General features: G+C 40.8%; 1 long non-coding RNA gene across 1 annotated transcript in view; it reads right to left on the bottom strand.

Moving 5' to 3' along the window:
• Positions 1–2,823: 2,823 nt before the first annotated feature.
• LOC116353087 (uncharacterized) overlaps positions 2,824–6,768 on the bottom strand; it is a 38,214-nt gene continuing 34,269 nt past the window's right edge. The window contains exons 3-4 of the long non-coding RNA XR_004202439.1: positions 6,565–6,644; positions 2,824–3,787 (exon numbers count right to left, since the gene is read on the bottom strand). This is a non-coding gene — a long non-coding RNA (uncharacterized LOC116353087). The remainder of the gene's footprint in view (positions 3,788–6,564; positions 6,645–6,768) is intronic.

Raw genomic sequence — 6,768 nt, 5'->3', positions numbered from 1 at the left:
TGTCCTGCGTTGCATGTAATCGATGCGGTGCGTATCGTTGCTCCAATGTGTACCTAACCATAAACATCAATGCCTTTCTTAAAATCAATACACAGAAGTATATATTTTTAAACCTGCATATTTAGCTAAAAGAAATCCAGGTTAGCAGGCAATATTAACCAGGCAGAGTCAAGTGTATATGCAACAGTTTGGGCCACCTAATTTGCCAGAATTTTAAGTAATTATGACATAACATTGAAGGTTGTGCAATGTAACAGGAATATTTAGACTAATGGATGCCACCCGTTAGATAAAATACGGAACGGTTCCGTATTTCACTGAAAGAATAAACTTCTTGTTTTCGAGATGATAGTTTCCGGATTCGACCATATTAATGACCTATTTCTGTGTGTTATCATGTTATAAATTAAGTCTATGATTTGATAGAGCAGTCTGACTGAACGATGGTAGGCAGCAGCAGGCTCGTAAGCATTCATTCAAACAGCACAGTCGTGCGTTTTGCCAGCAGCTCTTCGCAAGCACAGCGCTGTTTATTACTTCAAGCCTATCAACTCCCGAGATTAGGCTGGTGTAACCGATGTGAAATGGCTAGCTAGTTAGTGGGGTGCGCGCTAATAGCGTTTCAAACGTCACTTGCTCTGAGACTTGGAGTAGTTATTCCTCTTGCTCTGCATAAATAAATAAAAAGTGTTCTTATCAGGGCGTGTTTTTTTTTACCCTCGCAGGTTTCGTCTCCTTCAGACATGAGCTCGTTGTCAGAGCAGATGTTGAGCACGTTAACCAGCATCTCTGTCACTGTTGCTTCGAGGGTGGCTGTTGTCGTTGTGTTCTTGGTTCAAGCCCAGGTAGGAGCGAGGAGAGGGACGGAAGCTATACTGTTACACTGGCAATACTAAAGTGCCTATAAGAACATCCAATAGTCAAAGGTTATTGAAATACAAATGGTATAGAGAAATAGTCCTATAATTCCAATAATAACTACAACCTAAAACTTCTTACCTGGGAATATTGAAGACTCATGTTAAAAGGAACCACCAGCTTTCATATGTTCTCATGTTCTGAGCAAGGAACTTAAACGTTAGCTTTCTTACATGGCACATATTGCACTTTTACTTTCTTTCCAACACTTTGTTTTTGCATTATTTAAGCCAAATTGAACATGTTTCATTATTTATTTGAGGCCAAATTGATTTTATTGATGTATAATATTAAGTTAAAATAAGTGTTCATTCAGTATTGTTGTAATTGTCATCATTACAAATAAAATAAAAAACATTAAAATCGTCCGATTAATCGGTATCGGCTTTTTTTGGTCCTCCAATATCCGGTATCGGTATCAGGGTTAAAATCATAATCGGTCGACCTCTAATCTCTATGGCAGAAACAGACAGCACACTGGGGCCAACCGTAAGCAATTGAGGGTGATCTATTGTACTATTCACAAGTGGTTGGTTTCACCTTAATTGGGGAGGACGGGCTCGTGGTAATGGCTGGAGCGAAATGACTGGAATGGTATCAAATAAATCAAACACATGGTTTCTATGTGTTTGATGCCATTCCATTCTCTCCAGTCCAGCCATTATTATGAGTCGCCCTCCCTTCAGCAGCCTCCACTGGTACTATTACACATGGAAACATTCAAACTTTTGTCATGTGTTCTATCTTTAGACAAATAAAAGCATAATGGGTCACAAATTCCTCTGTGATTATATCATTCAAGTGTTATTTCATGGAAAATACTGCAATGACCAGAGAAATGTATAATGTATGAGAACACTTTATAACAAATCATAAATGTATAAAATTAACTTCTAGTCAAATTCCAGGCACACTATTAACCATTTGGAATTCGTATGACATGCCTTCCTCTGTTTTCACTGTATATTTTAGTGTATACATTTATTATATAATGCCTACTAAATACCGTAATCACTAAGGGTGGGTTAGGATGCACTTACTGTTTCTCCAAGACAATTCGTGGGGCTATTGCCTTCAGGACATATTCTGTCCTCGATCTGTCAAACTAGACAAACTTATAATTTTACAGTAGGCGCATGTGAGCTAAATATGACAGTCCCCCATATCGTGAAGGAGTAAGGGGCTAAAAAGTGTCTTCAGATTTTCAGTTAAAGTTATGTAAACTATTGAGGAAAATTCACATCTTTAAACCTTGGTAATAACTGTCTATGGTATATTTAGCTATTATTTGTCTCATTGAGATTAAAGATATATATTTAGCAAAAGAGACCTATAATATCTGCATTTCAAAATCCTTATCCTCAGTCAAAGAAAATGTACTCACAGAATCATATGGATGGTTGGATATATACATTTTATTCCCCCTTCTCCCATAGCCACATAAGAAAGCTCCAACAAGCATGATCAAGATTTTATATGATGCTATGTCTACTTACATTCTCCATACAAGCCTGTGGGGGAAATACATAATATATATACACAATAATCAGCAAATCCGGACGATATCCCCTCTGACGTTTGGTTGGCGTGGAAATCGGGGACACAGTAGCATTCATTGTTCAGCGAGCTTTCCCACTTAGTTAAACCCACCGACAGCAATGAATGTTGATTGTGACCTTTGCTGTGGTTAGAGGCTGGAGGATTGGTTTCTGTGTGTGTGTATGTTTAGGAGGGGGGTAGATGCAGAGGGGTGGAGAGGCAGATAGGACCATAGTGTTCATCTTCCTTCTTCCTCTGGTCACATTGAGAGTTGGGCTGGCCACAGGGTACACTCAACGGTCGATGGTTTTTGTCAATTTAACTCAAACTCACCGACAGCGTTGAATGTTCACTGGGGAAAACAGGGCCTGATGGTGAGTCGGGCTGACAGTCGGGCTGACAGTTTGCTGCTTCGAGATGAGGAAAGATGAGGAGAGCAATAGGCAGGGCTGGATTACCGAATGGAGGTCGGGGGCCACCACCCAGATAGCAAAATGTGTAGAATTGCAGAAAATTAGCTATAAAACTTCAAAACTTTCTCTCAGCCTCATGGCAAAATATGAACAATAGCATGAGATGAGCTATAAAAACAGAAAAACTAAAATGTTCTCTTGTGTAGAGAAATGTGTAGAATACTATTGCAAAACAGCTTTTTCTTCAACACATAATATGTGTTGAAATGCAGTTTCTCAAAAGAGACCCGCCTGGAGGTCGGTGCCCCGGGCCCCAAAGGCAGTTAGTCCGGCCATGGCAATGAGCAGCTGGGCCTCTCTATTGCTCCCTCTCCATCCCTCTTTTATTCTCCCTATTTCTCGCTCATCCCTCTTATTCTCTCTCTCCATCCCTCCTTTATTATCTCGCCCACATGTATTCTCCCCCTCTCTCCATACCTCTATTCTCTCCCATCCCTCTTTTATTCTCACTCTTCATCACTCTTTTATTCTCCCGCTCATTCTTGTTTTATTCACTCTCTCTCTTCCCTCTTTTATTCTCTCTGTCCCTCTTTTATTCTCTCTCCGTCCCTCTTTTATTCTCCATCCCTCTTTTAATTCTCTCTCTCATCCCTCTTTTATTCTCTCTCTCTCTCTCTCTCAGAGCTAGAAGGACACCACAAAGACATGGCCATTGTCCCTCATGTCTTAAAGTCACTTTTCAGACGCCTCCATTTACCTGTTGTTATAAGAGGATGGCTATTTAACTTTGAGTGTTTTATTACACTTAAAAGACTGAAACCATCTCATATTGCTCACCCACGTGAAATATATGTAGAGAGACTGAACGCTTGGAAATTAATGCAGACATCTTCTCTGCTTCCTCTTGGTCTCGTCCTCTGGCATAGATGAGAAAGCAATGGAGAGAAAGAAAGGGAGGCATTAAGAATTCAAATATGCACTTTGGTTGGGTTAATAAACCTAAACCTATTAACATGTCAATTTCCAATAAAGCCCCATTTGTTTCACAGACCGTTCAATGTCCTGATTGCCAATTGTATACTGAGTGGCACCCCCTTTCCCTATAATGTATAGTGTACAAAACATTATGAACGCCTTCTCTTTCCATGACATAGACTGACCAGGTGAATCCAGGCCGAAAGCTGTGATCCCTTATTGATGTCACTTGTTAAATCCACTTCAAATCAGAGTAGATGAAGGGGAGGAGACCTGGTTAAAGAAGGATTTTTTAAAGCCTTGATGCAATTGAGACAAGGATTGTGTGTGTGCAATTACGAAGGGTGAATAGGCAAGACAAAAGATTTAAGTACCTTTGAACGGGGTATGGTAAGTAGGTGCCAGGTGCACCAGTTTGTGTCAAGAACTACAATGCTGCTGGGACATCCAGCCAACTTGATACAACTGTGGGAAGCATTGGAGTCAAAATGGGTCAAAATCCCTGTGGAATGCTTTCGACACATTGAGGTGTCCATGCCCCAACGAATTGAGGCTGTTTTGAGGGCAAAGGGAAAGTGGGGGTGGAGGGTATTATAATACAATACAATGTTCTAATATAATATTTTTTGTCCTAATATAATTATTCAAAGCATTTCACACGTTATCATTTTGCTCCTAGTTTAACCTTCAGTTCAGCGGCTTATTTGTCTTAGACACATTTAATGCAAGGTCATGTACTTTTTGTTCAACTGTACGCGGAGCAGGAAAACACATTTGTTTTCACTCTCGGTAGCGGTTGAGGCTTTAGTCATCTTTTAGTCATCTTGAAAGTCCTGACTCATTTGAGTCTTGGTAAACAGCGCACCGTGAGAGCGCTAGGGGTGGTTTCTATCGGCATGTAGTCTATCGGCATGTGTTGCTAGCTACCTCAACTGAGAGACCTTAGCATCAACACAACCTGCTGAGTCATGCTAATTGATAGCATCTGAAGTTTCACTATGATGTGGGGACCTTTCAAAGGCAAGACAGTCATCTGCATTTGTGACCACGCCAAAAATCGATGCATGCACTCTCATGGAATGTGTGTGGTGCTTTTTCAATAATTAAAGTGAGTAATACTAAAATGTGTTCAGTCATTTAATTGAATCTAAATGTAATAATGAAGGATGTTTTTTTCTCACGGGTGGACAAAGTGAACAGGAGACTATCTATATGTTGACCCTTCTTCATTAGCTAAATTCTCTTGTCTATTCCGTACTGCAAAAAAATGTACTAATTCCTAACCAGGCCTTTATTAGCTTGCTCCGGAAACATGACCAAAAGTACAGCCAGTCCTTGCTCGAGGGCCACATCAAACTCCCTGATCCCTGGCCCCTTATTAAGCCATTGGATTGACATTGTGCGAATTGACAGAAGCGGATCAGCAGAGGTAATGGCAGTGTACTCCAAGGTGTTCTACGTCCAGAGGACAAGCATGACTCAGACTGGTTTGGTCAAGAGTCAGAGAGAAAGAGATGGACCCTGAGCTGACGTCCAAGCCCAAATCGGAGTGACGGGGCTGGGCATGACTGCCGACGGGCCGGAGGAGGAAGTGGAAGTCTACAGTATATGGGGCTAGGGGGGAGACAAGCTGGTCACTCAGACAAGCTGGTCTTAATGGTATGAGCAGCTCTGACATTTGACCACTTCATTGTTGTAAGACGATGGTCGGTTGGAGACCACTGTGAACGTGCGACTCAATGTAAAGGCTTTGTGTTAAAGTGATTTCCCCAATAGTCAAAGCATACAGAACAAGGTTGTACATAACCTTCTCTACAAATGTCTCCATTGCTGAAATGGAGACGATTTGATCTATTTTTGGATGAATGAGAAAGAGAAGACATAGCCAAATTACAACCACATGTATTGGGACCCATATCTAAAAACAACAAAATCTAGTGACAAATCGTTTGGCGCAATCAAATTACGTAAAAATAACAATGGAGCTGTCTGCACATTGCTATCATAGCAGTGTGTGAATTTTAGACTATTTTACAACTCAGAGAGCTCCTTTCAGACATGAGGGGGTGCAGCGATGACACAAGGAATATTTTGTGACAACTGGTTAGGGACAGCCAGGCAACACAATACAATACAATACAGGACAGACTGGTTTCCTCGCAGGGCAGCAGGCTACTGGGTCATGTTCATTAGGGAAGCGATTGGACAACAAAAATGTGAGTTTCTAATTGGACAAGTCCAGGTAGTCCCTCTCAGTTTCAGGCTGTTTTCATCCATTTGGTGCCAAATGAACATGACCCTTTTGGTGTTACTGACTGGTTGGGCAGTAGGCACACTTCATACACTGTAGTTATGGGAACTTGTAATCTTTTGGTGTAATTAGTTACATGTAACTACACTAGTAAGGAATTTAACAGAGCATTTGGTAAGTAAATTTTTTATTAGGCTACACTATAATAAAACATTTTCATAGACCTCATCTGCAGTAGTTACATTCTGGCTACCAAAGTAGTTATATGTTGTATCTACATAATGGCATTAGGGTAAAGTAATGTATTGCAGACAGGTTGTCTATCTAAGGAGGAAATTCCTTCCTGTTTTTTTGTTAGATTTACAAGCTGCCAGTAGGTACAGACTGGTTAGCTCAGCCCGTCTGCAGCTCTCTCACACACACTATGTGATCTGTTTACCTCCATCTTAATGCTCACCTGCATCTCACCTTTGGGTGTGTTTGTGTGATCTTCTGGCTTCTTCTGTCTCTTCACAGCTGAATGGTCTCTCGAGTTGTTCTGTGACCTGCTGTCATGCACGCACGGACACACACACAGAAAGAAAAATATAAAATACAAGGTTACTATTTTGACATTTGAAAAAATATTTTTTTTCTGGATCAAAAAAAGGGGCTTAAAGTGGGTGGGCGTGC

Source organism: Oncorhynchus kisutch, linkage group LG13 (genome assembly GCF_002021735.2).
Source record: "Oncorhynchus kisutch isolate 150728-3 linkage group LG13, Okis_V2, whole genome shotgun sequence".
In the NCBI taxonomy this organism is placed as follows: Eukaryota; Metazoa; Chordata; class Actinopteri; order Salmoniformes; family Salmonidae; genus Oncorhynchus; species Oncorhynchus kisutch.
The sequence above is the reverse complement of the archived record's forward strand: the minus strand, read 5'-3'. Positions and strand labels throughout refer to the sequence as shown.